This window comes from Pinus tabuliformis, chromosome 6 (genome assembly GCF_031772625.1).
Source record: "Pinus tabuliformis cultivar Carrire ecotype Pingquan chromosome 6, CPIR1, whole genome shotgun sequence".
Classification (NCBI taxonomy): domain Eukaryota; kingdom Viridiplantae; phylum Streptophyta; class Pinopsida; order Pinales; family Pinaceae; genus Pinus; species Pinus tabuliformis.
In genome coordinates, this window is record NC_142292.1 from 1302314030 (window position 1) to 1302320979 (window position 6950).

Here is a 6950-nt window from a genome sequence, read left to right on the forward strand (position 1 = left end):
AACCTAAATTCCTATTAAAAATCTTTATAATAAAAATCTATGAATTATGAATAACAAACATATATATTAGGTGTTGTCTAACTATTATATGTTATGGAGTTTTTGACCAAAATTTGGGGAAACAATTTTGGTCAAATTGTGATATTTTGTTGTTTAAAATATGTTTTTAATTACATATATGGATTCAACACCCACCTTTAGAACACTCGAATTGTGAAAAATTCACAACTCAAATTTATGATTCCAACAAATCCAAAACCAAATTCTAAACAAATTCAATTAAAAAATATACAAAAAAAAAACTTTAAAACTTATAATATATCAACTATAACTTTATAGTATACCTAACTTTTTAACTTAATTCCTACCTTAAATGTATCTTATTCTTCTTTTCTTGCCGACATAAATGATAATGAGATGAAAAATAAATTAAGTAGACAACAACGTATGAAAAACTATAAAATAGTACTTTTAGTATAACAACATTTATAAAATGATTTGGACCTACTTTTGGTAGGTAAAACATAGTTAAGTATAAAAACGTTTCTAAAATGGTATGAACATATTTTTGGTATCTAAAACATACATAATCTAATAAAATAATTATAAATATAATAAATGTTAATATAGTTTTGATAATAATATATGTATTTTTGGTAATTAAAACATAGATAATGTAATAAAATAATTATAAATATAATAAATCTTAATATAGATTTGATAATAATATATGGATGGTATAGTTTAATTAAAAAATAAATTGTTTTTTTTAATGAAATTTAATAATACAATTTTTAAGTGAGATTGTGATTTATGTGGTTGATAAACAGATTTAATATTTTGAATTTTTTTGAGCAATTGATTTTTATAAATTAAATGATTTAAATTTATGATATTTAAAAATTTGTACTAGATTTTAAATAAAATTGACCATAAAAATATCCCATTTCATTTATTAGTTAAGCTAAGTGTTACGAATTATGTATTATTTTAATGGTAATATGATATATATTTGGTCTAAAATGATTAAGAAATAAATGATAGTTAAAAACAATAAATTTTAATATGGTTTTGATAATAAAATATGAATTGTGTATTATCATAATAACCAGCCAAGATCCATCTTAACTCTAGATCTACTAAACACCAAGAGGGATCAATTTTTTTTTCACTTAAAAAGAGGTTTGTATCTAGAAAGATTTGATCCTTCTCAGTGTTTGGTAGATCCAGAGTTAAGATGGATTTGCACTGGTATTTTTTTGTTTTGTTTGTAATTTGACCAAATTAAAATGTTTACATAACATAACAGGACATCACAACATCTATTCCATACTGGGTTGGTGATCTGAATTGGATCCTAAACACTCTCTAAGTTTTCATAAACTCGTTCAAATTATGCCAAACATATTCAAGACTTAGAAAGATCAAGCTATTAGAAGGAATCCTCGTGACAGTTGCAATTATGATCAGTGCAGAGCAACGAGGACCCTCGGTTGAGTGCGCAGATTGTTGGCCCATGGTAATGCGCACTGGCGCAAATTGGCAAAATGGGGGTGGTTTCTGATACGCGATTAGCGCAGGGCGTCCCCCTCAGTGAAGGAAAACCCCAAAGTGCCCGGACCCGAAATGGCTATGAAATGCGGAAAAGTAATAAATTCGGTTCCGTGGATTCCACAAAACCGGCAGGATATCGGAAGGCCTCGAGGCAGTGAGCGGTTTAGACCAAGTCTCGCCCGATGCCACACAACGAGTGACACACGTCTAGTGGAGGAGAGAGAAAACCGCGCATATTGGACGGGTAACCGTCAAGTTAATTATCCACCCGATATGCACGATGACAATAGGATCTGGGGGGCCCAGATCAACGGCGGAGGCACGTCCTGATAAATGACCAGATTTGACAAGGTTGTAAAGCAAGATTACATGGGATTTGAAGTCCGACGTGGACGATGAGTTGGCAGAAGATTCGTGTTTCGCGGGCATCTTGGAGCAAACGGAAATAATGGCCATTCAAATGTGTCCAAGGAACCTGACACACTCACCTGTTGCAGAATAGGTGGCCACCTCCCTGTGAAGCGTTACACAGTGATGATGACACAGAACAGGGGAGTTCGAACGGATAGAGGAAGGAAAACCAGAACGCCGGGAAGCAGAAACGAACCGAAAAAAAGCAGACTGGCTTTAAATTAATGAACTGACAGAAGCAGAGGACAGAGACACACACACAGAAGAAGTGAGTTAGTCAAGGTGAAAAGCCAAGAGCAGAGAACAGAGAGAAGAAGTCGAGCTGACCTGAGGGTAACATCGAGTCAGACAGAGCTAGAGAGTGCCATAGAGTCTATGCACTCCAGAGAAAGCTTGAGAGGTTCAAGCGAGCTCATCGGCCTAGGCCTGTCATGTATGAGTTTCAGATTGGGCTCATACTACTGTGACTAGTAGAGGTTAACTACCAGTAAGGAGAGTCTGTGTACTCCAATCCTACTGATTCATATATGTTGAGTGAGACTCAAATTGAGCTCACTGTTGTAAAGAAACTCTGCTATGAAAACATAATAGAGAGGCCACCACTGAAGGCTGGACCAGGAGATGTAGCCCAGGAGCCTCGGATGAACTCCTTATTAAACTTGTTGTGTTTACATGTTTTATTGTTATGTTTTCACTAACTTCTTTAGTGTCTATGTATTTCGCAATCTTATTGATCTGTTGCATAAAGTAACATAGGCACCTCCATGCACATGAGTCTGTAATACCTTTAATTCTTTGTCCTGGATAAATTCTAGATCAATTGGAGATCACCTCTTGGCCCAATAATAACCAACCTAGATCCATCTTAACTCTGGATCTACCAAGCACCGAGAGGGATCAAATCCTTTTTCACTTAAAAGGGGTTTGCATCTTGAGAGATTTAATCCCTCTTAGCGCTTGGTAGATCCAGAGTTAAGATGGATCTAAGCTGGTTTTATTTTTGTGTAATTTGACCAAGTCAAAATGTTTACATAACATAACCGAATATGACATCTCTTCCATACTAGGTTGAAGAGCGTCTTTTGGCGCAATAATACCGACCTAAATCCATCTTAGCTCTGGATCTACTATTAGAGAAATTTTGACGCCTAAAATGGGCCTCATAACGAATATTATAAAATAATAATGAAAATAATAAAATAACATCAGATTACCTCATCAAATTTTGGAGGGAAAAAAGAAAAAAACTATTTTTTTCAACCCATATTTTCAACTTATCTCCCTACGATTTTACTCAAATTTTGAGCGGGAACACTCGTTGGATGCAAAATTTAATATCCAAGGAGTACCCATGTTGCATAATTTCGATGGATCCTACTACATGAAAAATGTTAAATACATAACAACACGTGATTGCAATAATGTTTTTCATGTATTTGACTTTTTTCATGTAGTAGGGTCCATCAAAAGTGTGCAACATCGGTACCCCTTGGATGCAAAATTAAATTATGCATCCAATGAGTGTTCCGCTCGAAATTTGAGTAAAATCGTAGGGAGATAATTTGAAAATAAGAGATGAAAAAATAGTTTTTTTGTTTTACCTTTTTACTCCAAAAATGGTGAATCATCCCCCATAGTTGACATCATCATATTGAATCCTATTGGCTCTTATAAAGTTAACTTCCATTGTATTTTTTGTTTTAAGGCCCTTTTTTTACCTCAAAATTTCTCCAATGCAAGGAGGGATCAAATCTCTTTTCACTCTAAAAGAGGTTTGCATCTCAGATTTGATATCTCTCGAACCTGGTAGATTTGGAGTTAAGATGGATCTAAGCTGATTTAATTATAATTATAATTATTAATTTTATTATTTGATTAATTTTTGTTTTTATGTAATTTTACCGAGTCAAATTGTTTATATATATATATAAGTAATTTGAACAATTCAAAATATTTATATAACATAATAGAGCAAGACAACATTTCTTCAATACGAGGCTGGAAAGCACCTCTCGGTGTAATAATATACATTCGATTTAAAATGATTAAGAAAAAAATATTTTTAAAACTTTAGTAAACTCTTTAGTCCTTGATGATGGATGAAGTAACTATCCAAAATGTTAGATGGATTAAATTCTTTATACGATTTAATTCTAAAAATATCCCGCACAAAAAAAATAAAAATTTAAAAAAATATCATTCAAATTTATTTAAATATTTTAACAATTTATACAAATTTCTTTAAAATTTTTATCAATTTAATATATAGATAAATAGATATGCCAAATTTATTTTTCAAAACAAATTCATATATCTTAATCTTTATGGTAGGCCATTGATGATAACACGAACTATATCCACCTTTCCTAAACATGGGTTAATATATTGTATATATGACTTTTTTAAATGAATTATGAACTTGTAAATTTTTTAAATTAAAAGTAAATAATTTTTTTATTAAATGTTTATGATAATATAATAATAATTTTTTTATAAAATATTTACGACAATAATTAAATGATTTTAATATTAATCGTTTTTTTATTCCATAAAATTTTGAAAATTATCCAATATTATTTTTTAATGTATAAATCTTAAACTATTTATTTTAATAATAAATATTATTTTATTTTATAATTTTAATAGGTAAATTTTTTTATTCTAACTCTTATTCATATTTTTATGCAAATAAATAAATAGAAACCAATTTAGATTCATCTTAATTTCGGGTTTACCAAGCACTAAGAAGGATCAAATCTCTTTTCACTATAAAAGAAGTTTGTACATCAATAGATTTGATCCCTCTCAGCGCTTGGCAAATTTGGAATTAAGATTGATTTAGGCTATGTATACACACACACACCATGGGTTGTCAAAACCTAGAACCAAAAAACCACCGAAAATAAATTGACTATTTTATGTCATTTCTATCCTATTTATTAATTCTATTTATTTTCTTTTTATATAATTTGATCGAGTCAAAATGTTTACAATGTTGGAAGTGATGCTTCCATGTCATGTGTGTCATGCGTATTGTAGGTTGTCATATGTGTTATTCTAGATGTGGTTGTTTCCCATGTGTATGAATTATTGTTGTGTTATGTCCCAGTAGTAGATCCACTTTCTTAAGATCTAGACTTGTCGAATTCAGTGACTTATTTCATCTCTCTCTCTCTCTCTCTCTCTCTCTCTCTCTCTCTATATATATATATATATATAATTGTTGTGATCAATAAAATATCAAGTGTGTGATTTTTGTTGTGTGTAATCGTTCACTCTCAATTTATAATATGGTATCAGAGCCTGCTTTGGCTTGAATCCCTCCAGGGAGGGCAAGGAAGATGTGAAAGAGCCTTGAGTTTTATTGCTCTTTAAATAGATTAGGGTAGAAGATTTTGTTGTGTGAGTAAATTTTATTTTTGTTTATATTTTTGTTCACAGTGTGTTTGAGCGAGATTAGATATGTTGGGTTTTATAGATCTGAGTGGTGGAAGCAAATGAGACGAGAGCCTTCCAAGTGAGCTATATGAGATGTCATTTACGACAGAGTTCAGTTTGTTATATTAAGCTTTTAGGATTGTTGAATTAAAAAAGACGATTCCAAAAATTTAAGAGTCGTGAATGCCATAGAGTTTTGGGTGAAATCGCTATGAAGTTGCATATAATTGTGTGGAGATTGCCATTTTCCTATCTGCATGCAGAGAGAACATCATTGCATATCACTTCCCCACTGTCAATTATTCAATGTGCAGAAGATCAAAATCTGGATGGTGGTGATAACAAATCTTGAGAACATTATTCAATGAGAAATGAATGTTGCGTGGGAAGATATGGCAGTTAAACATGACTAGTGCTTCATTGGTCTAAACCATAATATTACTATGCAGACATTGGTTGTGATATAAGTTCTTTTAATGTAATGATATGGACTACCCTCATAAGTTTTTGGTGGCATGCCCAATTTTGAAAATCCATGAAAGGTCACATTCCTTGAAATCACTTTTTATTAGAGCTCAATTGTTGTTTTCAAAGTATATTTTAAGGATAAGAAATTGTCATGTTATGTGACATGACATGCTATAGTGACATATATGTTGGTTTGGATCTCAATGTTCCAATCTCTTTCTCCATAGAAGCATTTGTTGCTGTTATTTTGATTTCATAATAATGGTTTTTTCAGAAGTAAAAAAAAGAAGGTTGTTGGTAGAAATTTTAATGGTGAAAAGAAGTTGTTGGTAGAAATCAAATGCGTAACCACAAAGATAAAGCCAACTATTTAACAAACTAATGTGACTCGTCATGCTCTGGGAGCATAAATATAGGTTATTTTATACAAGGTCAAGTTGTAGAATTGTCTGCTAAAGACATTCTGCACCCAGAATGCTATCCTAGATAATTGATGAAGGCCTCAGAAGGTCATGGATTCAATAGATGGTGGCAGCTCCATAGGATGGTTAAGTGTCGAGACTGACTCGTCATGCTCCAGGAGACCGAGAAGCGTCAATTCTACAAAGTACGTCAACGATGGTCTGAAGCAAATATGTTTTAAATGAATCAAGTGGGAAGCTCAAAAGTGTAGTGAAGAAAAGAGCAGAAACCATGAGATTTTAGGGTGGATATGAGTGCTAGTGTGACCATATCAAACAAATATGACAAAGATTCATTTATTATTGTAATGCGTGTTTTCTATGTTTGTTACGTGTAAGCATTAAAGGAGGGTGTTGGAAGTAATGCTTCCATGTCATGTGTGTCATGCGTATTATAGGTTGCCAATGAGTATTATGAGGTGTTATTCTAGATGTGGTTGTTTCCCATGTGTAAGAGTTGTTATTGTATCATGTCCCAATCATAGATCCACTTTCTTAGGATCTAGACTTGTGGAAGTCAGTAACTTGTTTCCTATAGATATGTAATTGTTGTTATCAATAAAATATCAAGTGTGTGATTTGTGTTCTGTAATCGCTCTCTCACAATTTATAATATAC